The sequence below is a fragment of the Danio aesculapii genome, chromosome 25, assembly GCF_903798145.1.
Source record: "Danio aesculapii chromosome 25, fDanAes4.1, whole genome shotgun sequence".
In the NCBI taxonomy this organism is placed as follows: Eukaryota; Metazoa; Chordata; class Actinopteri; order Cypriniformes; family Danionidae; genus Danio; species Danio aesculapii.
Genome location: NC_079459.1, coordinates 12,952,207 through 12,966,640, shown reverse-complemented (window position 1 = coordinate 12,966,640; position 14,434 = coordinate 12,952,207).

The following is a 14,434-nucleotide window of genomic DNA, read 5'->3' as shown; positions in this document are numbered from 1 at the left end:
CCAGTTTTACGATAGCATCCGATTAGCCTACAAGGTGACGTCATAGTTCCTCCACTCTATTAGGAGAATGATCGTATTGCCTTAGTTCATTTTATCCCATAACGGACCGAAAAATGAACAAATTTGTCATTCGTGCACCACAAAAAAAGACAGAGTCTCACTGATTCGCCTTCAGCAACTAATAGTAATGACCCAAGCATACTGGGCCCAGGTGAGGAAGCTCCAAACATTTCAGTTCACAATGCTAGGAATACTGGAAACACAATATGCTGGAAATACCATGATAGTTACCTGAATATGGTTTTAGTCCCTGACCAGCCAGAGTGCATTATCTGCACCAAAGTTCTTGCTAACAAATGCATGAGGCTCTCCAAATTAATAAGACATTTGCAGATGACTTATCCCAATAACCAAGCAAGGTGTACCCAATACAAATGGTCTACTGATGTTTTGCTTTTATATTTTACATTAGGCTATTATTTCTGCATAAACATATCTAGATATAGTAATAAACATACTTTTTGTTTGAAAGCAAATCTTTTTTTGTCATACCTACTGCAAACTTATCCATAAATAATATAGCAATATAATATAGCAAATATAACATAGCAGTAATATCCATACATGTGGATGGGGGCCTTACAAAATTTCTGGGGGAAAAGGGAGTCACAGGCAAAAAAAGGTTGGGAATCACTTGTCTAGAGAGATCAGAGACATATATTACATTATGTGAAAAGGGGCATAAATTAGGTCCCTTTTAACATGGTCATGGAATTTAATCGGAATTTTTGACTTTTAAGGACTTTAATTATGAAAAACTAGGATTGGGTACACTAGTTGAGATGTATTTAGTGTTTTCTGAAACAAAAAAGTTACAATTATACATACAATGTAAGAAATATACATACTGAATGTTTTAAAATTTCCTTTTAACAAGTTTAACAAGGGCCATTAACTCCCTTCAGCTGATGATTGACTACAGCTGGTGGCAAATAATTTTTTTTTCCCTACTACCACACATTGCCTTGCAAACAAGTCAGAGCTCTTAACACACCCATATTCCGGACTGGCCGGTTCGGTGACACCGTGGGTGAATTCGCCCAGGGGTTCTTGCCGGTGAAGAAGCAGTCGGAGGCAATGGGTGAGGTCATCTATCAGCAGGATCGTTAGGCCCATCCACATCCACTGCTTTTTGCCGAGGGCGCTCGTCTGCAGCTTTTTCTCCGCCGCCCCCGTCTGCACCTCTGGCCAACCGGCTACGCCAAGCATCTCGCAGGCAACCAGCGCCACAAAGTTCGGTAAATGGACTGTGAAGCGTCCCTGAGATGGGCCATCTGGAGAAGAGGGAATTTGCTCTTTCCCCGGTGGAGGGCGGGGCTCTTCATCTAACGGCGTTTAAAAAAAAAAGAAAAACGCCATCAAATTCTCAGAGAAAGAGCATTTATCCCCTTCCCCGGATGTGACAGCCTGAACACTGCCAGTCTGGGACGCTATGCCTTCCAGCTCACAGGATCGGTGCACTTCGCCAGTGGCTCGCGGAGCGTGAGAGAAGGATATCCTTTCTCTCCCACTCCCAGCCCCTCCTCCGGAGTATGGGAGCGAGACAAGAGTGGATCTCTTGCCTCCTGCTCTCCTGTGGGACCCTAGCACTCTCTTGTTGAGCCCACCCACTCTGTGCTGCTCCACTGCTGGTGCATTAGTGATTGTGCGGATAAAGCCACTTATGGGGGTTCTGCCTGTCTGGTTAGCGTGGACCAGCCCATCGCAATGGCTCATCCGCACGATCAGACTTGGATATGCGATTCAATTCGCAAAATGTCCTCCCAAGTTCACGGGTGTGTATTTCACCAGGGTCAGCCCTGCATCCTCCCCTATCTTGCGAGAGGAGTTTGCTGTCCTCCTGGCAAAGGATGCAATCGAGCCGGTCCCTCCAGCCAAGATGGACAGCGGGCTTTACAGCCCGTACTTCATCGTTTCCAAAAAAAGTCGTGGGCTATGGCCAATCCTAGATCTGCGCATTTTAAACCGAAGTCTTCAAAAGCTGCAGTTAAGAATGCTTATGCAGAAGCGCATCCTCCAGTGTGTTCCTCCTCGGGATTGGTCTGCAGCAGTAGACCTGAAGGGCGCGTACTTTCAGGTCTCCATACATCCACGCCACCGCCAGTTTCTGCAGTTTGCGCTTTAAGTCCAGCCTGGCAGTATAAGTCCTCCCTTTTGGGCTCTTCAGCGCACTCGCGGGATCAATTGATTATGCACAGTGACAGGGTGCTCCGGCACTTCGACCAGTTGGGGCTTCAGGTCAACCGAGAAAAGCAAGCTCGCCCCCGTGCAGAGCAACTTTTTTCTCAGGTTGGAGCTGGACACAATCACCATGACGGCGTGCTCTTGGGGGAGCTGATGCTGACCTGTCTGAGAGAATTTGGCAGGAAGGCTCCTGGAGCATATTTCAGAGGCTCCTGGAGCATATGGCATCCGCAGTCGCTGTCTTGCCACTCGGGTTCTCCATATGAGACCGCTTTAGCATTGGCTTCACGATCGGGTCCCAAGACGCGAATGGCATGCAAGCGTGCACCAGGTGACAGTCACTTCGCTGTGTCGCCGCGCCCTCAGCCTCTGGATGGACCCTGCATTTCTACAGGCCTGCGAGCCTCTAGAACAAATGTCCAGGCTTGTTGTCTTCTGACAGATGCTTCTAGAACGTGCTGGGGGCCGTGTGTTGCGGGCATGCAGCTGTGGCTCTGTGGAAGGAACCTGGTTGCATTGGCATTTTAACTGCCTTGAGCTGTTGGCAGTGTATCGCACGCTGCGCTGTTTTTTTTATACCGGTGTTAGAAGGGAAACACGTGTTGGTTAGGACAGACAGCATGGCGACGATGGTGTATATCAACCGCTGTCATGCCGAAGCGCTCTCATGGCAGTTTGCCTGGGAAGATGGAGACTCCACCCCCGACTGTCTAGCTGTTATGGGTGCGTTCTGTGCACTGGCTACACAGCTGGCTCCGGGGCGTGCATAATATGCATTTCTCCAGTGAACCTACTCGCACAGATAGTGTAAAGTCAGGGAGGACAAGGAACAGGTCTATGTATTGCGCCTCTCTGACTCAATTGGACCTGTATTTCAGCTCTCTCTTCATGATGGCCCCTCCCTGGCACATTGCCTGAAAGAAGCTTCTTCTCTGGGACAGGCACCGTTAGGCACCCCCGTCGAGATTTATTTCCCATGAGATCTGAAACCTCACGAGCGCGGAGGACTTAGGTAACCTACCGTTTAGGTGGTTAACACCGTAACTCATGCTAGAGCACCCTCTATGAGGCATGCCTACGCCCTGAAATGAAGTCTATTCGCTGTGTGGTATAGTTCTCTCTGAGAAGGAAACCTCGAACATGACAGATCAGTGTGATGCTATCCTCCTTCAGTTGGCTGGAGCTAAGGCTGTTTTCTCCGCACTGAGTTGGCAGGAGTTGGCATTGCGATCTGGGAAAGCATCGCCTCATCATCCAGCTCTCAGAGGCGCGAGACGTGGATATTAATTCTATCCTGTTCCCCTCTCTTACCCATTTGAAGATCTCTTTTTGGAGAGGTCTGTTCGATCAACTTGACTCAGTATCTTTAAGATTCTGTCCAGCTAGACAGCTCTGCTGGTTGCGTTGGCATCGGTCAAATGGCATCTGGTATCAAATGGCATCAAACGGGTATCTGGAGGCATTTTCGGTCAGCGAAATGTGCCAGCATTTTGGGTCAGCCCTCTCTCAAGTTTTCCTGAGACCCCGGCCCACCTAGGTGCCCTAGGTTCCTACAGCATTTGTGTAAACTATGTAGTGAACCTGCAAGTGCTGCCCACGGAGGAGGCAAACCCAGCCCTTTTATTGCTGTGTCCTGTTCACGATTTGCGTATTTATACGGACTGTACTCAGAGCTTTAGATCCTCTTAGCAGCTCCTTATCTGTTACGGTATCTAAACAGAGGTTGGGCCACTGAACAGTGGATGCCATCTCCCTCGCTTATCAGAGCCAGGAGTGAGAATCGCACTTCATTCGGACCGTGCGTCCTTTTGGGCGTTAGCATGCAACTCCTCTCTAACAGACGTTGTAGAGCTGCGGGCTGGGCGACACCTAATACATTTGCAAGATTTTTTTAATCTTCAAGTAAACCAATTTCCTCACATGTGCTGGAAAACCCTGTTGAATGAGGAAATTCAGTTAGGTGTTGTAAAACGCTTGCTGCGCCTTTCTTTCTAACACAGAGATACGTGCGCTTTCTCGCTTTCTCAGTCTTCCTCCCCCCACTAACCTACTTCTCATATGAGTACTCCCCTTCTCAGGGCAAGTCCATATGCTATTTGCCACCAGGTGTCCAGCATGTGTCCTTCGCAGCGTCCTGTCATATCTAAAATTCCAAGAATTTAACTAGGTGTATTTTTACGACTGGCCAAAACCGGAACAGGTAAGTAAGGGCCAGGGGACACGTTGGAAGGCTGCATCTCTGGTGATGCAGGTTCGCTCGTACTGCTGCGTGGCGCGCCCCTCACCAGAAACGAGGTAAGGTTCTTTCGTTGTGGGGTTTTCCATAGATTTCCCCATAGTGGAAGTTTTCCACATAACATTGAAGTTCCCCTCGCGAAGGGGACTGCTCTGGTTATAAAGATAAACCTCATTTTCCGAGGGGGGGAATGGAAATGCTATGTTTCTTTGCCACAGTGATTGTCCATTAGCTGTTGAGCGTGAAAGTCTCTTCAGCTAGAAAAGGATGCCTCAACTGAGCACATGCAGCACTTTTATGCCAAATTGATTGTCATTAACAACAGCTGTGCACGCTGACGCTGCAAAGTCATTGGATTCTGACGAAATTCCCATAGTGGAAGTTTTCCACATGAAATTTCCGTTCCCCCCCTCGGGGAACGAGGGTTACCTTTGTAACCAGAGCGTTGTCCTTCACACTGTTTTTAAAGACACACACACTACAATGTTAAGAGAATGAGATGAAGGTGGAAGACGAAAGAGGACCAATCAATACAGGTGTGGAAGCACTTTTTAAAAAAAAACTGTTAAACTGATCTTTCCCAACACAATCTCATGGCAATTCGTAACTTTTTGATTTAGTGGTTAATTCGTATGATTTCGTACGATCTAATTCATGCAATTTAGTACGATTTTCTAATCACCTCATGATGGTTGTGTTTAGGGGTGGGGTTAGGTGCCACGCCTCCTTTTTAAAATTTTACTACTGAATTAGCCAATAAACTGACAGAACGTAAAATATTTACGTTTTCTCGTGAAATCAGGCTGTCTTTCCTCATGTCATGATAAAATTCCATGTTAACACCTAAAATCATTCATTCATTCATTTTCTTTTCGGCTTAGTCCCTTTATTGATCCGGGGACGCCACAGTGGAATGAACCGCCAACTTATCCAGCATATGTTTTACGCAGCGGATGCCCTTCCAGCTGCAACGCATCTCTGGGAAACATCCATACACACTCATTCACACTCATACACTACGGACAACTTAGCCTACCCAATTCCAACACAATCTCACGCCAATTCGTAACTTTTTTTTAGTGGCTAATTCGTACGAATTCGTACGATCTAATTCGTACAATTTAGTACGATTTGCTCATCCTCCAATGACGGTTGGGTTTAGGGGCGGGGTTAGGTGCCATGCCTCCTTTTTAAAAATCGTACCATTTCGTACGACTGAACTCGTACGAATTCGTACGAATTAGCCACTAAACTGTCAAAACGTAAAATACTTACGTTTTCTCGTGAGATCAGGCTGCCAATTCCCCTGTACTGCATGTCTTTGGACTGTGGGGGAAACAAGAGCACCTGGAGGAAACGCAACGCGAAAGCAGGGAGAACATGCAAACTCCAAACAGAAACGCCAACTGACCCAGACGAGGCTCAAACCAGTGACCTTCTTGCTGTGAGGCGACAGCACTACCTACTGCGCCACTGCGTTGCTTCAACACCTAAAATAGTATTTACAAATAAACTAGTCATCATATCTGCTAAAATTAATCTTTTACCTCAAAATAGGTTTTTAAAACTGCACAATTTACATAAAATGCATTTTCTAACAAATTGATGTTTTGAAAACTGTACAATTATACATCAAGCTAAATTAACCGTAGTGTATGTGTGTGAATGATTGTGTAGAGGTGTTTCCCAGTGATGGGTTACAGCTTGGAGGGCATCCGCTTTGTAAATTTTGGTTATTTTCGCTGTGTGTTCCCTGATTAATAAAAGGACTAATCCTAAAAGAAAATGAATGAATGAATGAATAAATTATACATCATTGACACACAATCGGGCATTCAATTCTCAATTCCTTCAAACAAAAAAAGACATTCCATTGTAATTAGGCCACAAATAATTTGAGAATAACTATAGTCATGGAGAAGCACAACTGCTTTGGGATGTCAGCGATCTCTAATTGCAGCTGATTTTTTTGGAGCTTGATGAGGAGGAGCCAAATCAATTAACAAAGAAACAGAGCATCAATGTTGGCACCTCACAACAAACCGCACAATAAATCCAGATAAACTGTGCTATCCCTGAACACAGCACAACAAAATGCCTCAACTGGATGTTTAGTACAGGGAAATGATAATTGCACCTGATATGCTGAGCGGTTCTGGGACCAGGGGCTTGCTGAGGAAATCTCGTTTTTGAAAACAGGCTCAAAAGGTTAGTGCAAAGAAATTTAATGAAATACTAAAATCTTGCTTTAGCATATGTTAAATACAGTTTTTAAAGCTTTATTAATAAAAATATAGTATTGGAAGTCACAAAAAGGGACCTGAAGCTGATATTGATAAATGTTTTAAACTTGAATTTAAACGTGATGTTAAATGTTTTAAACTTGAATTGAACTTGAATTAATTAATTACAATTAGTTTATTAATGATCAGCTGGGTCACGCTTTATTTTGATGGTCCATTTGTCCATTTAAGTTACATTGCATCTACATGCCAACTAATTCTCATTAGATTATAAGTAGGCTGTTAGGTTGGTGTTAGGGTTAGTGTAAATTGACATGTAGTTGCAAAGTTTCTTATAGTCAGTTATATGTCTGTTTAGCAGCAGTATCAACATATAAGCAGACAGTCTACTGATACTCAAATGGACCATCAAAATAAAGTGTTACCAAGACTGTGATACTTTATTTTAAGTGGCAAAAGTTAATTTATGCATCAAAATATTATCATGTACAGTTTTCAAAATAAGTATTCTGAAATTTACTAAAGATAACTCAACAGTGTATTTAAATGATTGTTTCTTTTAAAGAGTTACTTTAAATGTGGCAATATTAAGTTAAAATTGGTTTCAAATGCTGCTAAAACTTTATTTAGATTCATCTATTACACAAAAATACTATATTGTGCAAAGTCTAGTAGCTGGGAATGTCACTTTGTAAAGAAATATAACATTCTTGCACACACCTGTAGCTATTATTGTTTTGGTTTCAAATACGCTTACCTAACAAATCATGTGCTTATCCCCTGCTCTACCAAATGGTTGACCAATGGTTCACTGTTTTAAATAATGACTGTTAAAGTCATTTAAAGAATGACTGTTTTAAATAACGGTTACGCTACACAGCATTAATGGTTTACAAAAATAATCAAACAAATATAATCATGTTGCAGTTGCACTACTACACTTGATTTTGGTTTTATTGTAAAAGGAAAAAACAAGAAAGTGGGTTAAATGAGATGCTTTAATATTTTATGGCATACTTCAGAAAATAAAGATAATTTAGTATTCAAAAATGCTTTATTTTGATGTTTTTAAATAAATGGGTCTTACACATTTTCTAAATTTCATAGTATATGTATTAATTCCACTACTTTTACTATAAAACGACATATCGACCATATGGTAGAGGTTGATATTTTAGAAATTATGGGGTGTGTTGAAAAAAATGCATTGTGTTAACTAGCGACATTGGGAGTTAATAAATGCCATCCAAAAAAATTTATTGGTCGGGCAGTTTTAATTATTTATATTTTTTAAAATTCATGTTGTATAGTTTACATAAGAGCAATAACGACATTGTTTTAATAACTGTTTTTCAAAAGACCCCCCCCCCCCCCAAATTAAATAAATAAAAAAATCTAATAATAAAAAGTTCTGTTTTAGCTAAAAACAGTGTTATAAAAAGGGCTTTACCTGACTGTAATCAAGTTACAAAATACTTATTCTTAAGTATCTTTAGAGTGTTTAAAATGGAAGGTCAAAATAAGCACAACCAAAAGGTCTAATGAAAAAATTTTTGACTAATAGTATTTTACTTATATATTGTGGATTTGTAACTGATCTAAAATACATTAAACAAGCACATTTTCAGCTGAATGAAATATTGCATCATCATGCTGTTGATGAGATGTCTCTAAAAAGGAAATTACCTGGCGCATGTTACTAGTGAAATCCCTTATTTGCTGTAGTCTAAATGACCATTGAAATTGTAACATGGAAACTGACCAGTAATAATAAAACACTCAGGGCAACTGAACATTCTGGCAGTAAAGTATGCAGAGCAAGTTCCTCCTAATTAGCACTGGACTAGGGACAAGTTCACTAAGAACAGACTTGGTAGGCTTTCAATAGCTAGTTCTTTCAGCACCACCAGTGGATTCATTGTGAAAACAACCTACTTCATGGGAACTATACAGCTATAGAGCACATAAACAAATGCAAAATTGCATGTAAATTGCATGTCTGGACAAAACACTGTAAACATCTATGTGACACTACATTGACAGCACAATAACACTAATGTGGTGTATGTGGTAACACTTTATTGTGACGGTTCTTTTTAGGCCAGATATGCCCAAAGTGGGCCCTGCGGGCCAAAGTTGGCCCATTGTAACCTTTGATTTGGCCCACCATCCCATCTGAGAAGAGAGTGGAAATGATGGAAAGATTTGGAGAAAATGCCTTTAACAGAGATCAGCATTTCTAATTTGAGAAACACCATTTCACATTTTTTTTGTATGTTTTAAAAAAAGCAAACTGAAATTAAATGTTGTAAATTAATCAAAATGTTTTCAAAATGTAAATACTGTCACTCAATGGATAGAGGAATATGAAGAAGACATCAAGCAAATCACGGCAAAAACTAGTGTAACTCCATTCTGTTGTAAATGAGTTATAAAGTTAATTATAAAATATAATGTAAAATAAAGATTATTAGTTAATATTAAGCAATGTTTTGTAGTTCTTTTCAAATATTATTTAATTAATAAGGAAATTACACATGGCAACTATATTTACCTTCAGCCCAGTAGACTCAATTAAGTTTGGTGTTTGGCCCTTCATAAGAAATAGTTTGGGCATCACCGCTTTAGGCATTGTGTTGTGGGTTAGTAACATTGCAACTATGTCAAGTAGCGGTCATGAAAAGATATGTAATCTGTAAACATGCACACAATAGCCTGCAACCATTTTAATGGCAACCCATCAGACATTCTGTTGTCTAAACTTTGCAAGTAAACGGTAACTTATTCTACCAACTTTTATGTACACACCATTTTCATACATGCATACAAAGTGGGAAGAGAGTGTCTCACACAGGTGGTTTGTCAAGCCCACTTCCCTGCATGTGGGTAAAAAAAGTGGAGTGTTTATAAGAAAGTGTCCAGTGCAAATGAAGAGCAAAGAGTCCCTCCTAAAGGCAAGGCTTTGGCACCTCTGAAATCTGATCCGGCACCCCATTTTACCGATCCAGAACTCCCCAAACCTCTTCGTCCTCAACTCCCCAACCTTCTTTGTCCGTGACACGGTCCCCCACCCCAGCTTTTCACATTTTTTTCTGCGACTCCCCAACCTTCCTCTACCATCCCCATTCCCCTCCCGTCACTCTTCACTTTCGTCCGCAAACCCTCTCCCTCCTCTAGTAACATGCCAAATCCATTAGCCCTTGCCTTTTACACATTAAGCACTGCCTAAAAGTAAGGAGTAAGTAATGTAAATTCAATAGCACATTTACTATGTATCACCATACACCCAAAGGGCTTCAAAATCATGAGGGGGTCTCTCCACACCACCACCAGTGTGCAGCATCCTCTTGGATGATGCGACGACAATCACAGGACAGTGGTGCCAGTGCACTCACCACACACCAGCTATGAATGGAGTGGAGAGACAGTGATAGAGCCAATTCAGTGGATGGGATGATTGGGAGGTCATAGGATTTTTAATGACCACAGGGAATCAGGGCCTCGGTTTAACGTCTCATCAGAAAGATGGTGCTCAATTACAATATGGTGTCCTCTTCACTTTACTGGGGCATTAAGACTCACACAGACTGTAGGTTGAGCACCTCCTTTGGCCTCACCAACACCACTTTCAACAGCAACCTACATTGTATAAGCGCTATACAAATAAAGGTGAATCAACCTAACTTTCCCATGCGGTCCCCCATCCTGGTACCGATCAGGCTCAGCCCTGTTTAGCTTCAGTGAGTAACCAGTCTTGGGCTTCAGAGTGAATGGCTGTGCTTTCACTCACTGAATGGCTGTGGCAAGTCCACTCACCTGCATGAAGCACACTCAGAATTGCATATCGTTTTTCCAAAAAACATGGTGTTTATAAGAAAGTGTCTTATAAGTGCATATAGAGAGGAAAAGAGTGTGTACTTAAAGTCAACCAACCAGTTTAACAAATTAAGATGTGAGATACAGAGCTACATAAAAGATCCATTTGCAAAGTTTGGGGGTATGCAAAGAAATAAATTTCATGTGCAAAAAATGTACACCATGAAGTTGTATATTAGCTTTATTTTAATGATTATTACAGGATTGGTGCATTGTTTATAAGACAACCTGTTGTTACATTTACTTGCTGCTTTCGGATGGGTGTCAATGTTGTACTCAACAGGCCCTTTTCCATAAGGTAACTGGGAACCAACAACAGTTATAAACACATTTTTCCACACATGGACTCCAGCAGGCCAAAGACTCATGGCTACTGACTCATTTCTTCTGTCCCTTGTTGAGGCAAATTGAGGCAGCTTGTTCTTACCCCCATGTAACATATTCCACATCAGCCATGTGCCATATGCAGATTATATTTAGTATCAAATTCATAAGCCACACAGGCCATTGTAAAATATTTTGGATGGCATTAGGACACATTTCATTGAACTGCAAGCAAAAACTCATGTTTAGAGAAACACCCGGTTTCTGTATGAAATGATAGTCCTTTCACAATTGTCTGACGCAGTATAGACTTACATTTTATTCTTTTGCTCTGACTCCATTTTTCCAGATTACTTTTCAAATTTAGGCACAAACACATTTTAAAAGCATGCAACACAAGGCTTTCTGATTGCAGCTGACCACTCTGTTTATTCCAGCTGCATGCTGGTTACAATGTTCTGTAAATGTTCTGGTTTTATCATAGAGAAGCATTTTTGCAAGCCATTTTCATAATGAACAAGGTTATAATAAAAGCCTCTGTGGTTGTGAGAGTCATTGAAATGAAGAAATATATATTACACATACCATTTATGAGAAATAATGTACATCTGGTCACATCATAGAAAAACCTCCAAGATCAAAACTCATCTTGTGGGTTAGAAATTCACAAATATGTGATACATTTAGAATTGTGAGATATAATGCTACAAATGTAACGTTAGCAAGCAAGCACACAGATTTCAAGATAAAAGTAATTTATCAAAATCAACAACACTATTATGGTATATAGTATGTGATAAATGTATTGCCAAATGTTCATGGCATTCTAAATCAACCAACTTTCAGAGGGGAATATTAGAGGGACACTTTACTATCCCATAAGTCATAGGAGAGTATTTATGAATGAAACTGAACACTGGTAGGTCATGGGATAAAGAAACATGGCAGATGTTCTGTGTCTGAAATTTTTCTGATAACTGATTTTGAGTGTACTGTAGGTCAACTGAACAAGAAACAGTAAAAACAAAACTGAACGTACTGTAATCCTGACAGTAAGATAGAAGTCACAACAGTGGTGAACTGTAAGTTCACACAGGAGTTCATGAAGGATGAGTTAATGGTCATGTGCTCCTCCAAGTAAAGTCATGCCATAACTATACATTAACAGCTCATGAGTTCGTGTTGGTTACATGCTTAAACTTAAATGTTAATTAATACATTAATTAACAACATGTTTTAACAAGTAATTAAGGTAGCTGTTATTTAAATATGAACTCATGTGGCTTATGTTGTAGTTAATGTTAGTTCATGATTAGCGTACACCTTAACTCATCAATAATGTTTAGTTTACATATTAATACATCATTATTCATGTACTGTTATTGTAAAGTGTTACCGAAGTGTTTTTACTGCACTATTGTAGATAAGGGAATCTTTTTTTGGAAATTGCTAATTTTACAATTCTTCTAGCACTATGATACAGTTTAGCCTCACATATGGAGGATTGCACTATTAAATAGCAACACTAGACTTTTTAAAGTGAATTGAAGTTGCTATGAAAAAAATACAAAATAAAAAGTAAAGAATGCTGAAAATTTAAAAATCATTGCATCTTCAATATTTAAAGCATGCAGCCTATATGAATTGTGAGAAATATAAAGCTACATTGAGAGATATAAAGTCACGTTTAGAAGCTATAATACTGAAATTGCATGAAATAGTCAAATAATCAAAACTTATATTCAGTTTTAAGTGAATAAAATGTTAAAAAGTTATATGTATAACATGATGTGGCTCCTCAGTCATCTGGACTTAATCAGTCCATTTTCTAAAGAGGAGAAAGAAAATAGCAGTTCTCATGTCCCTCGAGCACTGTCTGTCTGAGGAAAAAGCCAGTGCCAGTATGTCTCAGACGGGTTTTTTGGGGGGTCTTTTTTGTGGTGGGGTTCTGTGGATGGTTGTGGTTTATGAAAAGACTCAGTGACTTCACCACGTTGTTGCTCTTGGTTAGATCGACGAGTTTCACTGCCATTTTCTTGGAAGGGGAAATGCAGATCTTCCCCGTGTACCGTAAGCTACATCATCCCTTTTATTTTATCAGACAGACTCCAACAAAGCCACAAGAAGGAGATATTGTCCATTACAAATATGTGAGGAGGAATGACCCTTCAGTTGGTCAATTGATATCATTGTTTTCCTTGACTTTGATTTCTCTTTGAACATGTATTGCAAGCTTTAATTCAAGATAATTCAATAATAATAGTAATAAATGGGCAGAGCTGGAATATTCAGGGCTGATTTCATTCACGAGGCCCCCTGAGTGTTCACAATCACACTAGTTACTGTGAAAGGAATTTGACAGAGATTAGCAAGGAATTTTAATGTTACACACATGTCATTTTTTATGTCAAATTGAGAGGAAAAGGTAAAAGGGAGAATTCCAGAACTCCTGTAATTCATCAAAATATTCTTAGATGAAAATGGTTATGTCTCGTTGTCATGTTATCCTAACAAAATAGCAAAAGAGATTCCAAACATTCAAGGGTGTATTTAACAGCTGAATAAAAAGTTATTTTGTGATTCAACTTAAACCTTTCACAAATTACGTGCTCATTTTCACCATCATTTGGAGAAGACACACTTTTAAAATGTCATTCAGTGACATAACAGGTTACATATCATCTTGTCAGAGAAATTTAAGATCAATAATTATTTGATGACATATTGACAACTAAAATAGTGATTATAATTTTAAATGTTTATACTTTTCATCACCTTTTCGGTCGCTTGATTTTCTCCAAAATGCCAAGATCTAATACAATTCTGTATTCTTTTAACTATAATAATTAAAGTACAGCTACACTTAAACACTACTTTACTTTTTACATGATTTATTAGGGGCCAAGCATCAAAGATGCGTAGGCATCTATTGTATCCGTTCTGGTTTTTATTATTACTCTTGCGGCTTCTTCCTCTTCTTCTGCTCTGGGTGTCTATGGCTGTCCTATCAACCGGTTGCGACAATTGCACAAACTTTGGCACACTGATAGAGGACAGTCTGATCTTCAACCACAACAAATTTGGACTCTCTAACTCAAACTCTCTCTCTAGCACCACTGCTTGTTTAAAGTTTCACTCATGTTTATCTTTATAACTTTAGAACAGAATGGGCTACAATCAAAATTCATGAAAATTCTTATGCTATTTTGAATTTTTTGCAAAACCTATTTGAACGAACTCGTTCTAGGCTGTTTGTCCGATTTTCACCAAAATTGAATCACATGATGTACAGACCATGCTGACAAAAACTGAATTCTAGTTGATTAGATGATCTGTTTTCAATTAACTTGTGAACAAATTTAACGTAGATATTGCAAAATGGACATGAGGCAATATATTCGTAACGCATTGATGTAGTCACACCAAACTTGTTGTGTGTTATGACAAGCATGGAAACTACCTGCTGGATTATCTGAATTTACCTGTTTCAGCGCACTGCCCCCTAGTGGTC